The following is a 7,515-nucleotide window of genomic DNA, read 5'->3' on the forward strand; positions in this document are numbered from 1 at the left end:
AGCACAAAAGGAAGCGCCAACATTCATTTTGTGCCACGGGGAATCAGAAGGGGCCTAATAGATTGGTTAACAGGTGTTTGAGGAGAGGTTTTAAGAGTGTTGGAAATTGTTGAAGAAGAGCAATGAAAATGAATAGAAGAAAGTCAGTGCGGGTCAAAGGGGTTTTAACACTATTTAGGAGATTAAGGAGAAAAGAACAAATTAAATTAAGACAAGTTGAAGTGATTAAGGTTTTGAAAGGTTCTAGGATGAAGGTCAAATTAAAGGAGTAGAAGGTAAGTTGGAGCTGGCAAAACGAGAGACAGTCCCACATAATGTGGGAGTATATATATACCCCCACCAAGCAAGCTAGAAGAAAAGAAAATTATGATGCTTGGTACACGTGGAACATAATCATTTATGGTTGGCCCAATAAAATAAGGGTAAGGTGAGGGTAGGAGCACTGTTTAGAATAAGAGAAGAATAAGGAGAAACTTTTAAAGGAGCACCGAGGGTTGTTATAATAGTTACAACGAGGTTTTGATGATGAAATTGAGTAATAAGAATATTTTGATGATGATAAAATAACACATCAAACTTATTTTCCGAAACATAATAAAGACATGAAACACATGGTTGAGGTGGGGAGGAGAGGTTCAAAAACAAGGGATTTAAGAAGCTTAAGGGTGTACTGCATCTATATTAGTCGTTTATCAAACTTTAGATACAAATATTTAAACAGATAAAACGTGTACATGTTGTATGTAACGCATGTAATGTTAAACGAATTAAAATACAAATGGATTGTCATTTTTTGTTTTGTTTCACTAATTAAATATCTCAAAACTACTATCTGTGGTGAAAAAATGTGTTATTCAATAAGAGTCGATTCGTTAATCTAAGAAGTTAGCATTAAAATTGACCTACAGTCCCCTTTACACACAATAAAGGCTAAAGCGTCCTTACGCATTTTACATTCAGACAATTATTTTAGAATCCGTGCAACGCACGAGCATCACACTAGTACACTAATTAAATTGCAATATTCAAATAAAACAGAGCTAAAATAGGGGGTAAAATCGTATATAAATTAGACACATCAGGAAACCGCCCTAATTCCTATAATAGACATTAAACACAATAAATTCCCTACAAGACAATATTAGCTCAAATAATCGCTCCAAAGAGCGGATACTTAATATAATACGAGCTAAAATGAGGGGAAATATATATATATATATATATATATATATATATATATATATATATAATGAACATATCAATCTACTTTATTTTCTTTAAGTTTGACCAATCATTTGCATGTTTTGTTTAAGTTCAAGATACTGATCACCTTTTTACAACATTTCTGATGTCAAGTATGAAACTTTTATGTTGAACCTTGCCCAAATTTTATGAACTCGAAAATATGTGTTCTTGAGTCAATAATTAGACTTTGTGTTTGTTGCTTGGTTAATTGTTTAATAAGGACTAAAGTTTGGCTGTTATTGCTGATTCTTGTTGTACATTTGAAATTTTGTCCTAAAATTTTTGAAGCCTTGTTGTTCATGTTTGAGTCCGATTTTTTTTCCGTGTTTAAAACTTAGATTAATTGACTAATAAGGTTACTTTCTTTGTTAATAATGACATGTATTATTTTGAATCAAAATTTCATCTTAAAATGTTGCCCAAAATATTTGAAATTCCGTAGTATATATGACTAATTTTGATTTTTGCACCCAGAATATGATCTAATTGTTTCTTGGTACTTCGCCCTTATTGATGTTGCATTGTGATGTATTAGACTGGGAATTTTGCCTTACAAATCGCCTCAAGTTTTGACATATATGTTATTATACCGAAATTTTTTATTTTAAACTCCATTCTGATCTAACTATGTCTAAAGCTTCAAATGTCGTTAGGCATGGTCTTAAAATTTGAAAATATTGTCTTAAAGCTTTTCTTGATTTAATCGAGTAATAAGACTTCAAATTTGTTAACAATGCTACGTATTGTCTTCAATCGAGAATCTTAGTGTATAAGATTAAATTTTAAATTTTATACTTAAAACATAGTTCATTGTTCGTAATGTTACAATCTTTATTAATAATTATTATTTTGCTTATATACGGGTCTCAATGCTTTGTTTACCTTGTGGGTTGTATGGTTTCGATGGGTAAAGACGTGTAGACGCACGTGGTTATGATTGAGAGGAAATGAAACGAGAGTGAGTCGACGAGCTGATGAGGGTAAAGGGGTAAGTGCTAATAATGTGTGATGAATGGTGTTGCATCTTGAGAGTTAGGAATGGAAAACATGTGTTTTATTGGGATTGATGTAAGTTTGTTCGTTTAATGTGGATTAGAACCGTGTAAGTAGGTAGGTGTATAATTTATGTCTTGAAATTAGGAGTACGAGGAAGTGACTTTAGCTTGCGTAAGGTGTCTTGAGTTGAGAAATATGATTGTATGAGGTAATTTGTGGATAATGAGTGATATGTAGTTTAGATTAAATATTTGTTGAATATTTAAACTCATGGGTAGCAAATAAGGATTAGATTTATAGTTGAGAGATGTTATTATTGAACATGATTTGGAGATTATGGTTGATAACTAATTAAGATTTGAACTGTTGAATAATGATAAAGCAATTGAGGTGCTTAGGGGTAGAATGAAGTGATCAACTATATTGGACGGTAAGAGACATCTGGTACAAGTCGTAGTAATGTCTAGTGGTGAGACGACTTAAGAGTTATTGTACACATGTGATGTGGTAATTGATGGTTATATTATTACAGCGACGTCGGTTTTTCGGGGAGTGTTATTTTGTGAGATTGGAAGCGTAAGATGCAATGCATAAGGTTCAGTTATGTCGTTAAGGTGTTTTGATAACTTTTATTATATGGTATAACCGTTTAATTTAAGTATGCATTTACAGGTATGGAAGTGGTTATGTGAGACTCCGACCCTATGAATGGTAGCATAGATGTTGTTTGCAAAGTTTTCTTCTAATTAGTCTATGAAACATCCATGTTATGCATTGTGATCTTGTTGCAGTATTTATTTGAGTTGTGATGTCGTGAAGAGAATTTTGAAGTATCATAATTATGTCGGTCGTACAACTTGGATATTTGTTCCAAATATGTTGTAATGGTGGCTATAAGGCCAAGATATTGTTTTAGATTCGTTTAATAGATGATGTGTTAGTCAACATTGGGAGTTATTTACGTTTGTGTAAGTAGTATAGGTAAACTTAGAACGATTTTTGGGAACAATCCAGTTCTGCCCAGGTAACACTCGGCCGAGTGCTCTGTTCACTGGACCGTGTGCTGCCTGCTCGGCCGAGTGGCCACTCCACTCAACTGAGTGGCCTTCTATGGCCCTTGTTTTGTTAATATTAGACTAAACATTGGGTGTATACCCTTATTTTGTGGTTCATGTTGGGCGACTTAAACTTAGATGGGCATGATAGCCATAGGGGTGATATTCTTGTGAGTTGTTTATGTTTGGTCATATTATGTGACATTTTTCTATTCCAAAGTGCAATTTAATGAAAATTGTTTTGATAAGTAACTTGACGATAAAGAGGATGTGATAAGCTGGCATGGTGCTTATTACTTGCCAGATTTTAATTTATGATAACGATGCCCATATCATGTGATAGGTGCATGTTCTGTGTCACATAGTGGACATTGCAAGATTGAGTGATTTTAGTTCTCCTTATAAACGGGAGTGTCGATAATGGGTGAAAACGAATGTGGAACACATGTGCGATCATATGCTGGATTGGACGCGGTATATGTGTGGCATGGTGTGCGGGAATGGAAATGTTGAACATGATTGAGTCACATGACAAGTAATTTTAGCATGCCTTAATTGTTTCATGGAGTCCACATGATTGGTACTTTGATTTGCATACATGCATACATGTGAGTGAATAAGATGTGACGTAGTATATATATGTAATAATGATGGCATCATAACGCGGGATATATATATATATATATATATATATAGATTTAGGATCCGGTGAGAACGACCACTCTGTGAGAACGGTTAGAACGAAGTAACTAACACCTTTTATTAAACACTACGACATACAAACCCCATTGTAAACATCACACTGCCAAAACCAAAATCCCATTCATCCCCATCCACTCCCATTACCAGAATTCGGCGACCATCACCATCGCCGACACCGAGCTCCGACACAGATCGTCGTTGTTAAGACGTTAGCAAAGAGACCACCACCGTCGTCGTCCCTATCTCGCAACTTACCTCTCCTTTATTCCACACCCAAATCACCGACAGTGACTGATCGGGAATGACAGAGTCGCCGGTCGTGATCTGTTTGCTGTCGATAGAAGTTATTTATCTCGCAACTTACCATAATTAGAAACTCCTTGTGCTTGTGCTTGAACTGTGAAGGTTTTTATTTCAACTCATGGTTTTTCGAACCCGTCTCGATTCCGATTTTATCTGATTTTATAATTTGGTTATGTTTTACTTGCAGTATGCTCACAGAGAATGTATACAAAGATGGTGTGATGAGAAAGGGGATATAGTTTGTGAAATATGCTTACAGGTTTGTCTTTAATTATATTTCAATTTCTCTATTTTCCCCTGGTTTTTTTTGTTTTAAATTCATTTATATATAAAACAAACAATTGTTATTTCAATTGAATTAGAGTTTATTTCTTCATTTCAGATTATAATTTAACAAAAAAAAAAAATTGAACTTGAAAGCGAGAATTTTAATTACTCCCTGCATGCGTCCAAGTTGATTACCTTTGATTAAAATAAGATCTTCACCATAGTTTGACCCTTTTTTTCTAAGATGGTACTCATCAAACTCTCTTTATTGTAAGATTTTTTGTAAATCACAGTTTATTGTAAAGATTATTAATGAAACAGTTTATAATTCGATGCAGAAATATGAACCAGGATACACAGCTATTGCTAAACAACCAAAGAAGATAGTGGTACAAGATGAAGTTGTCACTATCAGGTAAACCCAGAATTTAAGAATTCTTAATTTAACTAAAATTAGGGTTTTAATTCACTTTTATTAATCAAGAATTAAGAAAGTCAAACCTTAAAACAATGAACATTAAGGACGAAGACGTACCTGAGATTCCTTAGCTTGATGATGTCATTGATCAGGAGTTTGCTTGATTAGTAAAGGTGCAGCGCATCAGATAAGGAAACGGAGGATAGTATGAATGATGTGCTAATTTTAAGTGTGTTGATTTTTAATCAGGATAAGGTATGATATGGTAGGAGTTGTAATTGTGTTGTGGGTATGAATTAGAGGGTTAATTAAGGTAATTTGTTAGTGTAATTAGTAAATCGAGTCGGGAAATAAGTGAAATTATGTTCGGGAGTGAAATACGGTGTGAGTTGGGATATATACACTCTAATGTAGGTGGTTTTTTGTAATAAATGAAATATATGGTGGTAGTTTGTAAAATACGATAAATAGTAGGTGGTAATTAACAATTTTCACATTTTCTTATTCATTCCTTTCATTTTTTAATTATTTATTTTTTTGTCTTTTAAATTTCATCTAGTAATTATAATTTGACTTTTGCTGTATCTCTCTTTAAATGGTATTTGCAGCAAATGGCATCCATTAAATTCTTTGACCTGATGAATAAATTTGCAAGCTGGATTTATGAGTTGTGAGTTGTGAGTGATTCTCATCTTCTAAAGGTACGAGTAGTTATTCTGGTCACAATAGCCAGTAACTCCATATCTTCAAGCATATAAAATTGCATATTTACGTATAGGAGAATCCATTACCTTAAGAGACGGTATATTAATTTTGTTCAAGCAGATCGTGATGGTGGTTTTAGGTGTTTGTCGTTGGTTATGGTGGTGGTGAGATTTTGAGAAGATAACAGCAATTCAGGTCTATTAATGGTGGTAGTTGGAAAATTTTGAGTCTAAAACACCATTGCCGGAGAAATTCAGGTCCATTAATGGTGGTGGTGGTGGTGACTAGCGGCAGCTTGGCAGTGTATTGGGGTTGTTTCGGCGCCACTGATGTTGTCGGTCTCTTTCAGTGGGCCAGGTTATGTTGCAGGCATTTTCTGGGTAGCTGGTAACGTGGTGTTATTGTGGGTACATTAATTTAGACGTCACCTCCCTCGACCCAAACATAAAGGAGAAGGTAGTTCAAACCTTAAGCAGTTCAGTATCTCGTACAAATTTGATCCATTTGTAATTTGGTTCACAATACTGAAGACTGACATGAGCTCCATGTTTGATACCGGCTGCACTAAAGGCGTACAAGACAAGATTATACAGCGGTGACTGATTGCAGGAAACTGCTAATTGTACCATACCCATAAATTCTACACATTTTATGTAAAAAGTGTTTTGTTTGTTAGTTGAATTTTGACTTGTAAATCATGAATTAATAGGCAAGTAAAGTGACTAGTACTAATATTAGTGTTTTTAATTCAGATTGTGGGTAAGTTGAGTGAAATAAAAGGTGATATATATTAGAGTTGTAGTTTACGTCTCCGGTCACTGGCGGTTACCACGGTGAAGATTGGGGAAAGTGTACCTAGGTTCGGAAAAAGTGTAACTACATTATTGGAAAGTGTATCTAAAATTTATGTGAAAAAATGTATCTATTTCATTTTGCAAAAAAAAAAAGCGTATATGACATTTGGTTAAAAAAATCTATCAAAAAATTGTACCTATGCTAGCAAAAAGTGTATTTACATTCTTTAGAAAATGTACATAGAATGAAAGTCAAAAGTGTACCTAGGATAAAAAAAAGTGTATATAGAATTCACTTAAAAATTGTACCTAGAATAAAAAAGTGTATCTATATTCTTAAAATGTGTATATAGAATTTTGGTGAAAAGTGTAACTACTTTAGTTAAAAGTGTATATGAGATTTGGTAAAAAAAAAAAAAAAAAAAGTGTATCTACATTCTGAAAATGCGTATATAGAATTTTGGTAAAAAAGTGTACCTACTTTAGTTAAAAGTGTATATGAGATTTGGTAAAAAAAAAAAAAGTGTATCTACATTCTTAAAATGCGTATATAGAATTTTGGTAAAAAGTGTACCTACTTTAGTTAAAAGTGTATATGAGATTTGGTAAAAAAAAAAAAAAGTGCACCTTTTATATATATTCTAATGTATTTAGTGCGTTCTCACCGTTCTCACTGAATGGTCGTTCTCACCGGATCCCACCTATATATATATATATATATATATATATATATATATATATATATATATATATATATAACCAACCTAAGTTGGAAGTCATTTATAGGATTAGAAATTGGAACCGTGAGTTTGACCTTGTGCTCTAACCTTTTGGGAGGCCCGTAGAGTGGAAGCCATGTGATGGAATTATGATTATATGAGATTTGATTACAGATTTACAATAAGTAAGAGAGAGTAATGAACCCAGACCATGGTCATTTGTGGAATTTGGTAATGAACATTATGAGAACACATTATAAGGCTTGACAATTGAACTTCAGGACGAAGTTCTCTTTTAGAGGGAGTGAATG

The 7,515-nt window shown here is 33.5% G+C and overlaps 1 long non-coding RNA gene across 3 annotated transcripts; it reads left to right on the forward strand.

Moving 5' to 3' along the window:
- Positions 1 to 4,029: 4,029 nt before the first annotated feature.
- Positions 4,030 to 6,497, forward strand: LOC141627004 (uncharacterized). Of its 3 annotated transcripts, none has more exons than XR_012536567.1 (4): positions 4,030 to 4,341; positions 4,489 to 4,560; positions 4,907 to 4,983; positions 5,595 to 6,497. It is a non-coding gene; the product is annotated as an uncharacterized LOC141627004 (long non-coding RNA). The 3 variants fall into 3 exon arrangements; XR_012536566.1 differs by having other exon boundaries at positions 4,041 to 4,403; XR_012536568.1 differs by having other exon boundaries at positions 4,041 to 4,403; positions 4,920 to 4,983.
- The last annotated feature ends 1,018 nt before the right edge of the window (positions 6,498 to 7,515 follow it).

This window comes from Silene latifolia, chromosome Y (assembly GCF_048544455.1).
Source record: "Silene latifolia isolate original U9 population chromosome Y, ASM4854445v1, whole genome shotgun sequence".
NCBI classification, from domain to species: Eukaryota; Viridiplantae; Streptophyta; class Magnoliopsida; order Caryophyllales; family Caryophyllaceae; genus Silene; species Silene latifolia.